Raw genomic sequence first — 18,567 nt, 5'->3', positions numbered from 1 at the left:
TATCAGAGAGAACCAACCCATTCTGCAAAGGAACAAACTACATACTGCAGTAGAGACGTCCGGTACTGAAAATGTATTAGGGGGTAATAACTAGGCAAGAAGACGACATTCATAACTCAAACATTCCCAAGGAGCCGTAAAGGAAACTGAAGACATGATGAAGACAGTGTGATGCTGAAAATATATTTTCGCCTCAACGTCAGGATACATTACCAATCATGATACGATTATAACACAATAAATCATCAATGTCTTTGCCCATGCTGACTTCATATTCTGAGAATTTTCACAAAATTATACATAAAAGTATACGTCGGCCTGCTCTTTCAATGATGTAAAATCATACAGGAATAAATTAACTTTGAATACTTTTTTGGCTTTGATTCCCTCTTGTTCATTTCATGTTTAATTGGGGAGCTGACACCTTTCACTTTTCTCCTTTCCTTCAATATCCTGCTGTAGCTGGCTGCAGGGACCGATTTCTCAATCACTGTGATCATGGAATAATTGATTGACTGATTGATAGAGGGAGACATAGATAAGGAATGGCTCCATTTGGGGATGGTGAACAGGCGCAGCTCTGGCCCTTGCTGTGAAACCACATAAAGTACAGGGAAAGTGACAGCGAGAGGCAGAACATTGTACGCTACTCAGTTTGTTTGTGTGTGTGTGTGTGTGTGTGTGTGTGTGTGCGTATATGTGTGTGTATGCCCCGGGGCAATGGCTCCTGCTCATTCTCTTTTCCCTGGGGCAGCAGCGGTCAACAGCAATGGGGGGGTGTTTGTGTGCATGTGGGTGGTATGCTGCTCAGGAGTGGCTGACACAAACGGCGAGGGGGGTCCTGGTGGCTTAAAGGGGCCTTCTAATCTGACACCAGTTCACTGGCCGGGGCTTGTTCTCTCCTCCCGTCTTTAATTTATCTGGCTTTATCAGTCTGCCTCTATCTGTATCAATCATTCAAATCTTTTATTTTTAGCAGGATGTGGCTGAATGTGCGTGCTCCTCGGGGGGGTGGGGATGGGGGGCGGGGTAGGGTGGGCAGCTAGTTGCAGCCCTTTGGCAGACTGGCAGAGTCACCCTGGGACATGGCTGTAATAACAACACCACCACCACAGCCCCCCGCTCCCCCAGCAAACACACACACACCCACACCCCCCAGTCGCTTTCAGCCCTGGGCCCTGGCCCACAGCGCCCCAGTAATGAGTGTCAATCTGAGGGCTTGGGCTCTTTTACAGCAGACGCCTCGACTGATGAGCGCAGGGCCGCAGTCAACACACATCATGTGCAGATTGCAAAACCGTCATGCCCCCGGATCATTCCACAAGTTTCTCAGACGAAAAGCTTGTTCTTTTGTTGTGGTCATTCTGTTACTTGTATGAGTGGACAGAGTGAGACTGGAAGCCTTCTCTGGCAGTCTGACCTGTTTGCAGGGCCGTGCTGCAGCACTACTTTGAGAAGGAGTTGGCTCTGGTTGGGATTCATCCAGAGATCAAAGAGATTCTATATGTAACACAGCAGCACATGTTGTGGATCTTAAAGTATCGCCTAGAACGTGGCAAAATTTGAAAATTTTTGCTCAGAATTTGTCAATCAAAGTTGTAGTCTGTGAGTAGGTCATATATTGCCAGTAAGTCCATTTTCCAAAGTTTGACTGCCTCCCTAACGCTCTTTGCATACATAGCTTTAAATTTTGGTTCATAAACTGGATTGATGGAGGCCTGTTCCGATTGGAGATGTGACTCTCAACAGCTGTTTCTGCGCATCAGGGTGAAACACCATTGAATGCACAGTGAGGATCACCTTACAATATACTGTGTGTCTATTTGTGCGTATATGTCTGTGTGTCAGTGAAAGTATGCCTGTGTGTGCATGTGTGTGGGTGCATCTGTATGTGTGTGTGTGTGTGTGCGCGTGTGAGTGTGTAGGTGCATATACTGTTTGTGAGCATATGTGTGAGTGTATTTGCGTGTGTGCATGTGTGGTGCACACGTGTTTGTGAGGGAGAGGGTTCAGCTGGAGCTATATCCCTGTCCTGGTGGTTCTGGGGAAAGTTCAGTTTTCAGTTCAGTTTTCTAGTAACTCAGCAGACGTCACACTGCTATTCTAGCCACCCGCTTGTGACAGCCGGACAGCAACAGAGCACTGGGGTGGAATTTGGGCTGGGGGAACACGGGGAACTTGTGGTGATCCTGAGAGAGGAAGTAGAGAGGGTGCTCTCCCGTTTCACATTGGGGGGAGCGGGGGGAGGTCAATGGCTTCCAGGATAAATGGGGCTGAGACGGGAGAGAGAGACAGGAAGAGAGGTGGGTGAGGTATTTGGGTTTGGTGCCAGCCGAGCCAGGACTCAAATTCTTGGAGATCAACACCACGGTGTTCCCTTTCACCCCCTTCTGTGCCCCCCCCTGCCCCACTCCCCCTGGCACCCCTTCCCTTCTCCTTGCACTGTCAGGGTCATTATTTATTCTGATGCTGAACCTCACAGCTCTCCTTACCCCACTATGTTTTCAGTTCCTCCCTCTGTCCAACAGCCATCCTTGCACAGGTCATATTCTGCACCAAGGTTCATCCAGTTACACATTTGTGCTTACGTACAATAAACCAGTTTGTTCCATCTGAAGAAGAATCTTTTAACATAACCTCCATTCATTGTAGGCTCCACTCAGCCCTAGGTCTGATGTTCTGCAGGTTATATAAGCCCATTTTGAATTTGTGAACCAATGCCTCTCTTTTCCTCTCACCAACTCTACCTGATTTGGTATTCCGCAGGGTACTTCAAAAACAGGAGGCAGGAGCCACAGATACTAAAACACTAAAACAGACAACAACCTTGACGCAATCACCATGACACCAAGCAAAAACTGGAGACGAAACACAAAACACAGATTTCGACTTGGTATGGGTGGGGGGTGTACACAGCAGCATATCATTTTGCATTACTGAAGGTTTTGGCTGACATCAAGCATAGCAAAACTGACCAAACATTAAAAGGGCCCTACATTATAACAGGAGTGTAAAGTCTGATCATCATTACTACATTGCACTCATCAGAGTTGGGCCCAATTCCATTTCAGTTCAAGAGAAATCAATTCAAACTGAACTGAATGTTAGTTCATTCCCCGAGTGGACTGAAGTGAGATGGAAATTACTTCATCATTGCCCTTACCCCCCTGCAGTTCCCTTTCACTGCCCCTGGTGTTCTTGGTTAGGAGCCAGCTGGAAGCCAGTGTCCACTCTGGACCGGGGGTCTAGGGGGAGTCGCTGTTTGGACATTGCGGCTCAACGGACAGTGACAGCAAACGGCTCATGCACTCCTAAAGTTTCAGATGTTTAAGTGGAAGGGCCAGGTGCATGGGCTGGGAACAGGAAGGACTCAGGGACAAAGCCCTGTATCCGCCTACACTGCTCAGTGTGTCACTCTCATAAACAGTTCACACTGAGCCGGACTCAGCTCACTGTCATCTGTTCCAGTGCCTGTAAAGCTAATCTGAACAAGCCCCTGAGAGCTCTTTATCATCTTTCTTTTGGAACAATGGGTCACCTCTCAGAATACACAGAGAAACTCACAGGCGTATTGGTGAAAGCCTTGAGTTTTCTCCTGACACAAAACATCAATACTTTAATTACAACATCAATGCTTGACATTTATTGGAAATTCTTCTGAGAAAATTGTTGTTTTGACCATGCCCAGTTTTGTGCTAATCTTGCATTCCATTCCGAAGAAGTCATCTTTTAGAGAAATAATTATTATGATCAATTTATAACATTTGCAGGATTTGTCTAAAGATCAAAATGTGGTTTTATTTTCTTGTGCAGGGCATATGCAACAACTGTGTGGCCACAGTTTTAATTGGTCTAGCAGACTTAAGATCCATGTAGATCTTTACAATTCCCCTTTTATTTGCGAGCATCACAACCTATAAAAGGTCTTTGGTCTAGCATTACTGGTTGGGTCTGCATTTAGCACAACAAAACTCTTTGCAGGACATCGATTATAACAATATTTTAGATACAAGCATCATCTTGCCTGATTTCACTTATAGGAGACAAGACTAATATTAGAAAACAGTGACCTTGGTAACCAAGGCAATATATTATCCAGAACAACTTTTTCATATTGTTAATGCCATCCATTATCAGCTGGATATTTACAGCACAACAGCAGTGCACCACCTGTGAATTTAACTTGCATCCCTCTGGTTAAAAATCCTGTTCCTTATCCAGTATACCACCTACCCACTGCTAGACCTAAGGCTCCAGGCATAGCAGTGTTTGCTTTGACCCCTTTTACAACTTCATTGTGTCAATACTGCATTTGTCAAGACACTGTTCATGAAGAGTGATGATGTTTGAAGCCATAGGGTTAAACCTGTTTGTGCACTTTGGAATGAGGCACATCATTCAGTCCACCCTATGCATTGTGTGTAATTTAGAGGCCAGGCCGTCAATAAAGACCTTTTGAAGCTAATTGTTGTACTTTTTCTAATTCATGGTCACATTACCAATTTGTATATTTCTGCATATTATTGTGCAATTTATTGGTTTGTGTGTTTAAATAATTAAACAATTAAGTCTACTGTAAAAATGTTGAGATGCCTTGGTTCTAGTAAAGAAGGAGTAAAGATGCAGAATTCTCTAAATCTTTGTATTAACATTCAACATTGATGTCATTTGCATACAATTTGAATGGTGATTTCATGTTTTAAAGTTGACTGCAGCATATACTCACTGGCTGGTTAGCTACTCATTCTTCTAGTACGGTTATGCAGGTTTTAACTAGTACAATGATTGTTGATATGTCAGAAGAGGACACCATTCTTCAGGGTGACAGACCTAACCACAGATATCACATTTTCTCAGAAAAGGACTGATGAAACGTTATGATTATCTGCGCAGCCAAAGACAACTGCTGTAATTTTTCTCAGCCTTTTCACAAGAAGAACCAATTGAAAATCTTTTTATCCATCATCCAATCTTCTTATCCATCATGTGTGGTGGAGGCTAGAATTATGACATCATGTGCCCAACCCCAATAAGTGTAAGTGTAAATAATTCCCTTTTTTCCTCAAAAATGAAATAGCAGGAATTTAGAGACAAAGAGTCATCTAATTACACTAAAATTAAAATTAAAACTTATAAATGTACCTCTGATTTCAGGTGTTATCCATGCGCTTGAGTGGGAAAGAAGTCTTGCTTTTCTTCTACAGTATTTTTATTTGGAAAGGAATTCTGCAAGTTTCCATATATTCCATGTGTCCCAGAAAATGAAATAATAAATAAAATACTGACAAAAAACTTTCTCACTTATTTGCAAAGGCAACTTGTGTTGTTGTTACTGAAATTAACGAGATAGTATAACTCTGTGACACTGTACTATATCCATAGATTTGTTCAAGTGAATATTCTGGGTAAATGTGCCTTTTTCTAACAGCTGCAGCTTGTATAGCAAGCAATTTTAACAAATTATCCATTAACATAACTGGATACATACAGCCTAAAGAAGACCACTGGGGAATCAAACCAGCATCCTTTACAAACCCTGCACCTTACCACTATACCACACTGCTACCCACGTGTCTTCTTTGGGTGCTCTGCAGTTTCTTTTTGAATCATCTGAAGAGGCTTTTCATCACTGTAAGGGTTTCCATCCAAGAGCATTCAAACTCACCTAATATTCTGAAACTCATCTACCCATTTCAAATTTAACTGGGACCTGGTTATGTGACATTTTTCTGAAATAAAGAGCAAAAAAATGAATGTCAATTTGTTTTATTCAGTTCTCATCACCATGGCAAATTAAAAATGGATTAAATTCAGGCCATTTCAGAACCTCTCTTGGATTATGTGATTTTGACTCTTCCATATCATGGCAGCACAATATCAGTTAGCCTCTCTCATTCTCAATGAGAAACTAGTAATGTATGCATTGATAATGACTTCATCATTTGTGACCACTTGACAGAGACAATTCTTGCTGGCATTACAGATGAGCAGTCAGTTAAGTGGAGATTCCTGTGGTCTGTTTATCTAGAGGTGTCCCAAACTGCACATGGGACATGGTTCAGTATCCACCCACCACACACAGGGCAAACATTAAGATTTTGGCTCAGTGAGAGTACAGCAGCAGCATGAGTGCATGTGTATGTCTGCACCTATTTGTATGTGTGTCAGTGAAAGTATGTTTATGTGTATGTTTGCGTGTGTGTGTGTGTGTGTGTGTGTGTGTGTGTGTGTGCACGCGAGTGAGTCCACGCATACATGCGCGCGTTTGTGTCTGTCGGCTCGGGTTACGGTGACAGTGAACGGCTGGCCCCAGAGGGTGGCAGACCTGCAGGGAGGGCTCCCACTCATCAGCAGCATTAGGCTGAAACCTGCTGATGGCCGCTGACCCCTGGGAGAGCAGGTGCCATGTGGCACCAAGGTCTGGCTCACCTCATAGCAGTGTCTTGGCGCTGCCCAAGCTCACTCACACACTGAGCGCTGCTGGAGCAGAGACACGCAGCCAACACTCTCAGTGGTTACGGGCTGGGCTCATTGGCAGCTCCCCATTACACCTCCCCGTCTCTCTGTGCTGCATCAGGTAGTGCAATGGAAATGTGATCCTTGCTTCTAAACAGTGCTTTCCTTGAAAACATTGATGGACAATTTCAAAGGCCCAATGTTTTTGTTAGCAAAGGGGAGGGAATTTTGAGGACCTGTGTGATGATCTATGGATGTTTACAAGTAAGGATTTCCAGGCAGGGATATTTCTGTCCCAACTATGGTCACTAGGGTTCAACCTGCACCTGGTGGAGGGACACCTGGGGCAAACCAGTAGGGGTGAGTTATAACCATAAAAACAACCACAACAATGAAACAACAATAAAAATGAGGTTTTGGAGCCTTGGAAATGTGAAGTGACAAATGGTGCCCTTTGTGCAGAAATTGATGTGGCGCAAGGCTGACACTGTGCTCCCTCTAGGGGTTAACCTTACAGTCAAGATCAAATGATAAAACTAGGTCAGGGGGAAGGGAGAGAGCGAGAGAGAGGGGAGGGGGGGAATGGAAGGGAGGGTAGAGACAGGAAACAAGGGATGAGGGTACAGGATGAGTGGGAGGGATAGAGAAGAGCAAGGAAGCACTGCAGAGAAAGAGAATTAGGGATGAGTAAAAGGGGCAGGGCCAGCCTGGGCTGTGCAAGAATGGAGAGAGGAAAGAAACTTTTCTGACACGCCACCTTTCCATTCCATGCTCAGATGCAGAAGTTTGAATGGCCCTGGTGACACACAACATGACCGCACGGGACAATTTCCAGGCACGGGTTGCCACACTATGTGAAGTGATGTGACTGGGTTGATGGGGGCAGCATCCTCCTCTCATGGCCAGGGATCATGAAGGTCCTGAAGATCATGTAGGTCAACTGTGCTCAAAGCTTTGGTGTCCCACGAAGGGGGGGGGCAGGATGCCTTTTAAGGCAAGGTGAAAAAAAGTGCGCTTTCACCTGATGATTCTGCAGGGATCTTCAGTCCAACTCACTTTTAGCCTATGCCCGTCGCTAGCAACCTCTCCCCTTTTGTTAATTGAAATTAACATCCGTCCCCTAACATTGACTCATTACGTCGGATGGAATCAACTTTGTGTCAGGAGGCCCCAGGGATGCCGGCCCTAATGAGCCCAAGACGCTAATTAGATACTGATGGGGGGAGGGTGCAGGAGGATGGTGCTGGCAGAAAGGGCCCTGCTGGGATTTGTGTGGCCTTCGGCGCCGGGGTATTTATACAACACACACCTACACATTGAGAGCGTCCCTGGTCCCAGGCGGCGCCGACCGCCCTGCCATCAAAACCGGTATCAGTCCAGGATGGCAGATTGGCGAACCCCTAGCGCCTGTGCTGGGATCAGTCAAAGATAGCATCTAGGAGGACAAAGGGCAGCTCCGGAACCTTTTCATCTGGCTAACGCTGGACCACTGCTGCGTGAGCAGCCAGTTACAACATCAACAGCTGCTCAATTACAACACACATGGACACACAGACACACACACACACTCACAGACACGCATACACACGTGCATGCACGTGTTGATGTTGATGCTACATACCTCTAAAATTGTCTTTTTAAAAATAACAACAGCTGAAATCTTGTACATGGCATTGTGCTTTGGCATGGATTTCTGAGTGGGCCTTGATTTCCCAAATGGGGTCATTTGTGTTGAACAGAAGGCTGGGTGGAACATTAGCAAACATAGTCATGTGGGCTGTGTAAACCACCACGCATACACTCACATCAGTTTCAGAAGTATTGTCAAGGCTCAGCTATATGTACTCAATACTCATTGCACTATTTGTTATTATGTTATTTGTTATGAGCAAACTGTTTTCTTGAACTTTGAAAACTGATTCACTGCCCTGCTCTGGCTTTTATAATTTACCTGATGCTTCGAGTGACACATAGTCACAAGCTGAGTTATTAGTAGAGTAAAGAGTAGAGGCACTGTGGGAGGCATGTCACAGTGACACGGGGAAAAGGGCTTCACATAGAGTACACTGTGAATCCATGTACAGCAGGGATGTCACACAACCAGCTCCACTTAGAGAGAAAGAAGGAACAGAGTTCTTTGTTTTGGTTCCATGTGACACGAAAGGGGCATTTTGCACACTAATGTTCTGCAAACCAAAATTACAAAGGCATGACAAGGTACTGGGGATTTAAGGACCATTTCATTCTTATCACATTGGCTAGGGCCTAGACCTAGAATGAGAGAAAGATAGGATTGCGCTGGTGAGCGGACAAGGCACAGCTCAGGGGTGGGGATGGGGGGGGGGGGTGTCAATGCCAGGCCCAAGATGGACATGTGTCATTAAGCATAGTGGGCGATGCGTGTGGACACAGCGACACTAAAGCCTTTGAAAGTGAAAAAGTCTAATGGGGAGGGGAGGAGAGGCTGGCTGCTGGGGAAACAGTCGTCTGGTCTGATCCCAGCAGACACTTACAGATTTTCTCCTGCTGGTGTCTTCTGACTCAGTCAGGCATGAGGCAGCGATGATAGCAGCAGAACTGTGAACTCCTCCGGATTTAGAAGCAGGAGCGAAGGGGGGCCCCACGGCCAGAGCAACAGCCTGGCCCCTGGAGGTCCTGACCTTCTCAGAACCTCTCTCTCACTTTCTCTCCCTCTCTTTCTCTCTCTCTGTTTTTCTCTCTTTTTCACTCTCTGGCTGCCTTTCTCTTTTCCCTCTCTCACTGTCTCCATCTCTCTTTTGCCCTGTGTTTCTCTATCTCTTTCTCTCTCTACCTGTCACTCTCTTTCCTCCTCTCTCCCACCTCTCTCTTTCTCACGTTCCCTCTCCTTCACTCCCTCCTTACTTTCATTTGTATTCTTCATCTAATTAATGCAATAGTATTCATATTCTGTGCAAAACTGATTCTTTGACAGGCTTAAAACACAGCATTTAAACAGTGATTTTACAGCTGTGGATAAATAATTCAAACACAACCATTGTTGCACAAAAAAACAATTATAAATGCTTTGCGAATGAAGTCTGAATAAACATGATGGATGGTGAAAGCAACCAAAAGTGGAAGGTGGTGCAGAATTTCGTCAGCTCATAATGAGCTTGTAATATTAACTGAGGAGAGGACTTTGACGTTCCACAAAGACCTGTAAGGCAGACATGACAGCAGACACAGCCAATAAGCAGCAAGTGACATCTGGAGGGTTTAAGAAAGGTGCAGAGATTTGGCAAAGCACTGAATCACAGAAGAAATCAAAGCAATAAGGCATTAAAAATGCACAAGGCTGACCTAGTCCCCAATAGCAGATATGACACATTGTGCAGTGTGGTTAGGGATAGTTTGGCATCCATTTCTATGCAGCGATTACACAAGGATGACTATAAATAATAATGAACACGATAAGGTGTTTGAGAGGGTAGGTATTCAGTTCAGTCTCAGGTTGACTGTACCCAAACACACTTGATTATATTACTTATACCTCAAAATGGCCATGTCTTGGCCATGATGATTTCAGTTGGCTAGTACATTAAACCACTGCAGTGATGTAGTCAGATGGAAATTCTTGTACATGTAACATTTTCTTGCCTTGTGAAGTCCTGCCAAAGGACAACTGATTCAGTTTTAAGGAGAAACAGAAAATGATCGTAGTATTTTTCATAGTCTGTCTGCTCCACTTGTCAGTGCTATGACACAGTATTCCAGCAGTTGTCAGGACCAGTCACATACATTTGCGTACTTCAGTTGCAGTGGTCTGCGGTGCTTGCATTGCATTTGGCTAGTGTCTCAGACCATGTTTGCAAGTGTCCACTCTCCTTAAATAAATTTCATTTTAATAACATTGTTTACAATGGAGGTCTATTGAGAACTAAGACAGCAGAACACACTCTGCTATGGTTCTGCAGATACACGATTCTGCGGGTCTGAAGACCTGGAGGTCAGAAAAGCCGCCCATCTCACTATATACCCAGCAAACAAAATAACTGTTTCTCCTCTGCATCCAATGAATATCCAAGAGGGAAGCAATTTTTTTCATAGTCTGGGGAAGTTTTTGGTTAAAATGAACATTATTGGATATTTGATTATTTTTCTGTTATTGGAATGACCAAGAGGGTTAGTTTATGAAAAGACTAGTAACATTTGGGTGGGTGGCAGTGTAGCACAGTGGTGCAACACTTGTGACTGAAAGGTTGCCGGTTTAATTCCCCAAGGGGGGCACTGCTGCTGTACCTTTGGGCAAGGTAATAAATATAAAAGGTAATAATAGGTAGCAATAATGTAATGCAGTTTGCCATGCCCTTATTTCAATGACAAGGTAAATAATAAAATTCAGACAGTATATCCATTATTATTGAATATAGTCAGATGGTTCTGTTCTGCTGCTGTAGGCTTCATGCTAGAAGGTTAATATTGCACAGGAATATGCTGTTTTTAACCATGGGATGTTAAAAAAGGGCACTGGATATGCTGGAAAAAATGTTATTTGATTTCTATAAATACTGAGTCAGAAGGTTCATTGTTGGAATTAGGTAAAATACCTTTTTTATTTTGGAAAAAAAAAAATGTTGCATGATTGCTGTTCAACATGTATGGCTGTACTGAGTTTGACTGACTGGCCTACGCATTGGCCCTGGCCTTAGCGGTAACACTTTATTATGAACGTGGGAGGGGCAGGGCTTCCTCTTGAGATGTGACTTGTTCCATGGAAAATATCTCTACAGTTGCACTGACACCAGACGCCAGTGCACAGAGCAGACTTCGGTGGGCACAGCAGTGGGCAGGGTGCTTGTGTGAGTGTAGGGGGGGGAGTCAGAATTAATTTAGAAAAAGGTGGTTGCTGTCACTGAGAAGAAGAAAGGGAGTCTCTTAGCTGTGCAGAAACATGAACGACAACCCCCTTCATAAAAACCCCACTCTCTTTCCATCTCAGCCATTTCACAATTAACAGGTACAAGCCATGTTACTCAACTTGCTCAAAAGAATCAAATTCCAGGTTATTGATTAACAATCACATGCCCTGTAATATTTGTGGAAAACAACTCCTTAAACAGCAGCTTCTTTTTAAAAATTTTAAGCTGCCTTTACACTTCAGTTACAACCATGTCAACCTTTGATGAAGACAGAGTATTTTCTGTCTGTAAAGTAGTGTTCAATGTCTTAGGTGTTCTCTGATATAACATGTACAACTCCATTATTAAAGTCAAAATTCTGTCTGTTTTTTCATTTATTCTGGAGATTGAGGTGAAGTTCCATTTCGTATTCTTCCTTTTATGTCTGAGAGTAAAGAACTGGAACCTTTTGAAGAAAATGTGGAAAAATGTGGAAATGTGATGCTAAAACTGGCATTATATTAGAATGAGTAACGCAATGATGAGTAAACAACACCATATTCATAAAGTCAACTAGCAACACGAACAGAGACAAATGAAGAGAAGCAGTATAAAGATAGAGACTGAAGTTAGCAGGAAACGTGTTCAAGAATGTGCCCGAGAGATGCAGAGTGAGACAAGCAGTGAGAAAAAGAGGGATAGAGGGAGAAAGAGGGAAGGCTGGAGCGGGGGTAACAGCAGCGACTGGCCTTGCAGTGATGGCATGTGTGACTGCATGGCTGCAAGGAGCTCCAGCAGCCCTCCTGTTTGCCAGCCACCTTTCTCAATATAAGCGCTCTAATTGTTCAGAAAATTACAGCCAATGATGATTGCACTTGACAACGGCTGACATTATGGTGACACTGTGACGCCTCATGTGTCCCCTCGTCCCCCCTGTCCCCTGCTGCAGTCTGACCCCTCCCCTGATGCTGTGCCAGCTCTGTTGACCGCAGTCATGCCCCTGGTGACCGCCGGGTGCCCTCAGTTTGTTTAAGCTGTCGGAGCCGAGATGTCCCAAAGTTCAAGCTTGTCATGCTTTGGCATCGCTTTCTGCCACCCCCCATCCATCAGCCTCGCTGTTTGTGAACCGTGCTGATGCACATGCCACCCCCCGCCCCCCACAACCTTTTTTTTTTCTTCTCCAGTGTCATAGTGGTACGAATACAGTAGTACAGTGTGAGTGAGTGTGTTTGTGTGTGTGCGTGCGCATGTATGTGTGTGAATCTCTACCGGCCCCTGCGGCTGGGATGTGTCACCCCGTCGTCTTGTCACTGCTAATAGGACCGCGGTCAGCCAGCCGTGTAGCTGTGACAGATCAGTAGACAGCCATAGCTCCCACCCCCCATGGCTTCCAGCAATGCTTCGATATCCCAGCCGTGCTCCATTATCCTGGCTCCGCCCCCACCCACCCTATCCGGGCCTCACCCCTGGCACACATAATCTTAATTTAATTTTGGGTCAAAACCCCCTCATTCTTAGCATCAGGGTGTGAAACAGCGCCGGGAACACATTGCCCACTGACAGGAGGGGAGACAGCACCGAATGAGGGGGTAGGGGGATTCAGGGGTTAAGACAGTTAGGACGGTTTCATCGTTTACAACGGAATGGGAAAGTGCCACATCTTCCAAGTTGAAAAGGTTGAGCTATGTATGCTCATTGCATTTGCATTTGTTTGGAGGAACACAGATTAGGAGCATCAGCTATAAATCATCAACAAATTCACCTATAGGATTTATAACCGAACCATGAATTTAAACCATCTTTCCAAATAATAATTTAACAACTCCACCAGTCAGAAGTAAATTAATGACCCTAAGGAAGATTGTCTTTATCTCCTAGTCTGATAGTTTTAGTTAAGATTAGATTGGTTGATAATTTAAGGCTAGATAATATGTCAGAGTTCAGTGATAGAATGTATGTATTACTGCTGACAGAGAATAACCTTTTATTTGACATAGAAAAAGTGATGTTATTGTCCCTACTAGAAACAATACAGGCCAGGCCATATCATGCCTGTTCATCACACCTCAAACACATAAGAAATTGTAGAACAGAGCAAGAAAGGTGTTTTGTGTTTGACTCACAGAGCTGTATTTAAAAAAGTGGTGTACATAATAATAATGGATGTCATGCATGCACTGCCTTCTAGTGACTTCAGAGCACTTTATAATGCAGTTGTGTGATTCACCTAAATTACAACCAACATGCAGTATGAACCTGGGTCAGCATGCTTACCACATTAAGCCAAGGTGAGGTGAAAATGGAGGGATTTATTCATATAAAGAGTGGATGATCATATTGATATACCAGGAATTTTGCTAGGACACGTGGGAACTCCCTACTCTTTGTGATAAGTGCCATGAAAATCTTTAATTGTCACAGTGAGTCAGATTCGTGGTTTTACATCTCTTCTAAAGGATGGTCTCTCTCTGGCACCATGTCCCCATCACTGTAATGTGGTGTTGCTTTTGTACTTAGTCCAGGACAAACACTACCTTCAACTTTTCCATTAAAAGGACAGAACTTGGAACTTTCTTACATATTTGCCTTCAAATGCTAATGTATGTTCCCATTTATTCCATTCTGTGCAATTCTCAGAATGTATGCACCAGATGTCCTTATTCCAGTACAAAATACAAATAACAAATTGTAAGTACAGCTATGGCCTCCAGCCTAACTCACATTTAAAGTGACCTAGATTGCAAGAGGACATAAACACAGAATGGAAAATACAATTTTCTTTACCACCACAGTAATCAAGCAGTAAATTGCAGTTTACTAATTACAACCTATGTATATAGCATTTCAACATGGATTTCAAAATGTTATATTAACCTTAGAGAGTCAATATGGACAAGCAGCGCAACAGGTTTGATAGGAGGAACAGATATGCTCAACTCAAAGAGCTTCAAATTCTTCATTTGTACTCCTTAGTGGAGAGTGTTGAATGCAGTTACCTGGATTTTTGTTTCAGTTGTCTTTATAACATAAAGTAAATAATAATGCCTCATATTTTCCAAGGGCAGTGACTGCTAGTTACCTAGTTTCGCCCGCAATGAACATACAGTAGCATTCTATAAGCTGTTCTGGATCCTCATTGCTGGATTAAGAAAACTAAATGCAATATTGTTGGATTGAGAAAAGCAAATGCAATATTGTGCAGTTGACATACGCTTCACACAATACACACATACACATACGCATTGACATACGCATACACACAAGCACATTATGGTTACGTTTCAAACACAGGGCTGAGCATTTTTTCTGCGGTTTTCGAGGTATTCAAAGAAGTCGGAAGTCGGAAAAAAAATCATAAAATCGTCGCTTTATCCTGCCGTAACAGCGAGACCTTGGGGGTCGCTCGCACCTCGCTAGCATTCTGAGTGAGCCGATACGCGTTAAAATGTAATATTATATAATTAAATTATTTCCCTTTGTATTTGCTTCCTAGTTAGTCAGTTATTGTTTTCAGAGGAAGACCGAGTCATCTGTAGCCTACCACTGACCACAAACTGCTACCACTGCTTTGCTTCCCTCAGAAACATGCAGAAGGAGCCAAAACGACCTTTCTGCAACAGTGGGGTTTGCGTGCACTCTAGTCTGGACTTTTTATTGAAATGCACCTAAGCAATGAATTGTCGTGATAGTCATACAGTGTAACAATGAGACAACTACAGAATTGTATTAAATTAATTTCCTATATTTAACCGCAAACTTGGTTAAAATAAACTAATGGCCTATGTTCTCCTGCATGGTTATATTTAGGGAGCAAGCGCTAACAACAAGGAGCCTGGGCATAACAACAGATGTCATACACAAAATATATTAACAAGAAAAGCAATTTAAAGGATCGATTTAAACTAGTTAATTTCAAGCCACTCACAAGTAGAGGTGCATGCATGCAATATGTTCTGGTGACATAGAACGTAGAGCCTGGAAACCTGATGATCAAATCAAATTTATCTCATAACGTTTTGCGTGTGATAGCTGGCTGGTTTGACAGACCATACTGAAAATTTCACCAATTACATACAGTACCTGCAAGCTCACATGAATACTCCAGTGCGTACAGCAAAACATACAACACTCTGTTTTTGTTTTGTGACACTGTTTATTTTGAAAGATCATTACGGATATCATCTTTTCTTAGGTTAGCGCACACATGGTTTGCATATGCATTTATGCTCATACGTGTGTGTGTGTATGTCTGTGTGTGCAATACGGAACTGACGCGGCCCTGCCCCAGCGGCTCGGTGATGCATTGTGACAGCGGGAGCGCAGGCTAGCGGGCGGTGACCGCGCGGCACCATATTGCCGAGCTCCCCGGGGAGGGCGGATCAGCGTGCCAGCCTCGCCAGGAAGTGCTAATAGGCGCAACACGTCTTGCTTTCGCACATTAGGGCAGGCGGAGGGTGACAGATCGGAGCTGTGATACTGCCGAGTGGAGAAAAAAGTCCCCACCACTCGTTTGCCATGCGGCTAATGATGAGAACTGCGCAGCCGGGCAACAAGCCCACCAATCGTAGCTCCACATGCACCGGCAGTCACTTCCCTGCCTCCGAAGCCACAGCACACCAATGGGCATGACTGTGCCACCCGTTGCCTTACATTAATAATTTGTGTTGCAGACGTTTTATTACTGTGTAACCTGCAATGCTCAGAATGCTACATCCATATTATCAGCCCATTCAGACAGCTTGCTCAGCAATGCCATTAGATACCCATCACTAAAACCGACGGTGGTTAGTTCCTGATTTCAGTGCTTTGTATGCACTATACAGTACTGCTGTATAGATGTGCTTGGGTTGCTATGAAACAAGAGTCAGGTGTTTATTGCCTGGTACAACATGAAGAAAGTCTTGGGGCTCTTAATTGTGGCAGTGCTGAAAGTCAGATTTTGTTGATTTGTTGGCTGATTTGTTGAGGTGATGGATTTTGAAAGCCCTAAATGGAGTCACATGCAATTCTTAGAAAAGCAAGGAAGGTGTGAAAGAACCACTCTGTCATCAGTGTGATTTTACCTTCACTGTCTCACAATTCCTCCAAATGGCAATATCTTAAAGGCAATCTGACTTGAAAAAAAGCAGATTTTCATTTGATTATTTTCTCTTTTCAACCGACTCCTTTACTTTCAGTCACATGAGTCACTTCCATTATGAATTTCTGAGGCTCCACAAAAATAATTTTGAACCTGTCAGTCAGTTAAAAATTTAAAATCTAATCTTCTGTTTATATTATTTTATTAAAACCTAGTGTCTGTTTGATTCCTGGGATATTATTCTGAGTCTGTTTGAACAATGTAGAGATAGTGGGCTGCATTCAAGAGGAATAATCCTCCCCTTTTTGTTGTGAATGATCTAAGGAAAAACCTTACAGAAGTCTTTGACATCATCATTGTAGTACAGAATGAAGCCATTATGAGATTTATCAGAATTTATTTGGGAACAAGTTTGCCTCTAACACTGTTTATTAACATAATCAGAAGTGGAGGGTGATACTGTAGGAGAGGGTACCATAGGTGACATAGACTCCAGCACTTGAAGCTATCAAGGCAGAATATGAATCATCAGTGATTCATACAGAGTGTCTCACCTCTCTGTGTGCCTTCCTTGCACATACAGAAGGCTGTGCGGTTCTGTGGTTACAGGACAACTGAATGGTACATGCAGGTCAATGTTCAGCAGCCCAGACTGCTGTTGCCATACTGTGAAATTAAACACCTGGGATCTTTGACACACAACACTGTTCATGGGGAGTCAGACCTTTGACATACATGGTTAACATTGCATCTTTAAATACACCAAGTTGATTCTTTCCCCTTTTTTGATCACGTCAGGTCCCCAAAATCCCAACTGGAGCAAGTTTATTTTTCCAAATAGACACAAATTGAATTTGATGTCGTTTATCAAGGTTCAAGGTTTATTTGTATTTTTTTCTCAGTCAGATGATGTTTTTTCTGTGGCTTTTTCTGTTCCACAGATTTGTTCTGTTCCCAAACACAAAGCATGTGGGTCAAGTCCTTTTAATGCAAATACACATGAGAGACACCAGGCTGGCGTTCCATTCACGTTAATGAGGCAAGCAGGGCTGGAGATGGGGAAGTCAGATGCTGAGGTGTGTCGGTGTGCTGAGGCGTCAACATCGCTGTAAGAGCCATGCGTGGGAGGTCATTGCGTGTGCGTGTGTGTGCCTTTGTGTGGTTATGGAATCAGATGTATGAGAGGGGCTGAATCAGACCGTGTCTGTGACCACAGATCTGACACAGAATGGAAAGAAACTTTGAATAATATCCAAAAAAGAAACTTCTGAAAAGTAAGGGGCGGATTTCTTTTCAGACATTCTGTTTCCTATAAAGAGGGTAGTTACTTTAAATCGACTTCACTCTCTTCCCATTCATCTGTATTTTGTTTTGGTTTAAGTGTGGAATTATCAATAAATATGTTCTACAGGCATGTGTTTTATAGAAGGGCCTCCTGACACACCTCTTTAAAAGATTGATAAGATTTTTGTCCATTTTTTATGTTATGTAACCCTTATCAGGCCAGGTGGTGAATAAATACACACAAATATCATTTTGTTTGGTTTGTTAAATGAAGATTTGGAAGAGGACTAGACAATGACCATATAGTAACAGCACTTTATTTTTTTACTAGTTTAAAAATCTCACACAACTATACCCTCTCCTGTCAGCTGTTCCAGCACCCCACCTCCTCCCCATCTGAACTTCCCTTGTCCATGATGCCCATGTGTGATCTACATCCTCACCCTGGGGGTCAAGTGCAATCCTTTTTAAGTACAAGCCAGAGGTGGCCTTACTCATGTCTGTACCTGCCAGCCTGTTATTTATATAAAATTCTAATACACACCACAGGAGTCTTTTGTTCAGGATTTTCTTATCCAATAAAATATGACTTCAGTGGTGAGTTTTATGCACACAGAGTAATACAGATTGTATATCACACCTGAAAGTTTAAATAAAACAGCTCAATCAAGACACCAGACTGCATTCACCAGTCATCATTTATTCATTACTACTGTTAGTGACTAGGACAAGAAGCTTTGGATGAATTCTGTGCAAGATTCAGACAGAACAGGGTGCTGTGCTCATGTGTAGGTTGACAGTCTATTGCTGTCTATTGTTATTGTACAAAAGTCCAAGTGCAACACTTGTTTGATGATGAAATAATTTAATGATGGTAAATGCATTACC

This window comes from Megalops cyprinoides, chromosome 1 (genome assembly GCF_013368585.1).
Source record: "Megalops cyprinoides isolate fMegCyp1 chromosome 1, fMegCyp1.pri, whole genome shotgun sequence".
NCBI lineage: Eukaryota > Metazoa > Chordata > Actinopteri > Elopiformes > Megalopidae > Megalops > Megalops cyprinoides.
The sequence above is the reverse complement of the archived record's forward strand: the minus strand, read 5'-3'. Positions refer to the sequence as shown.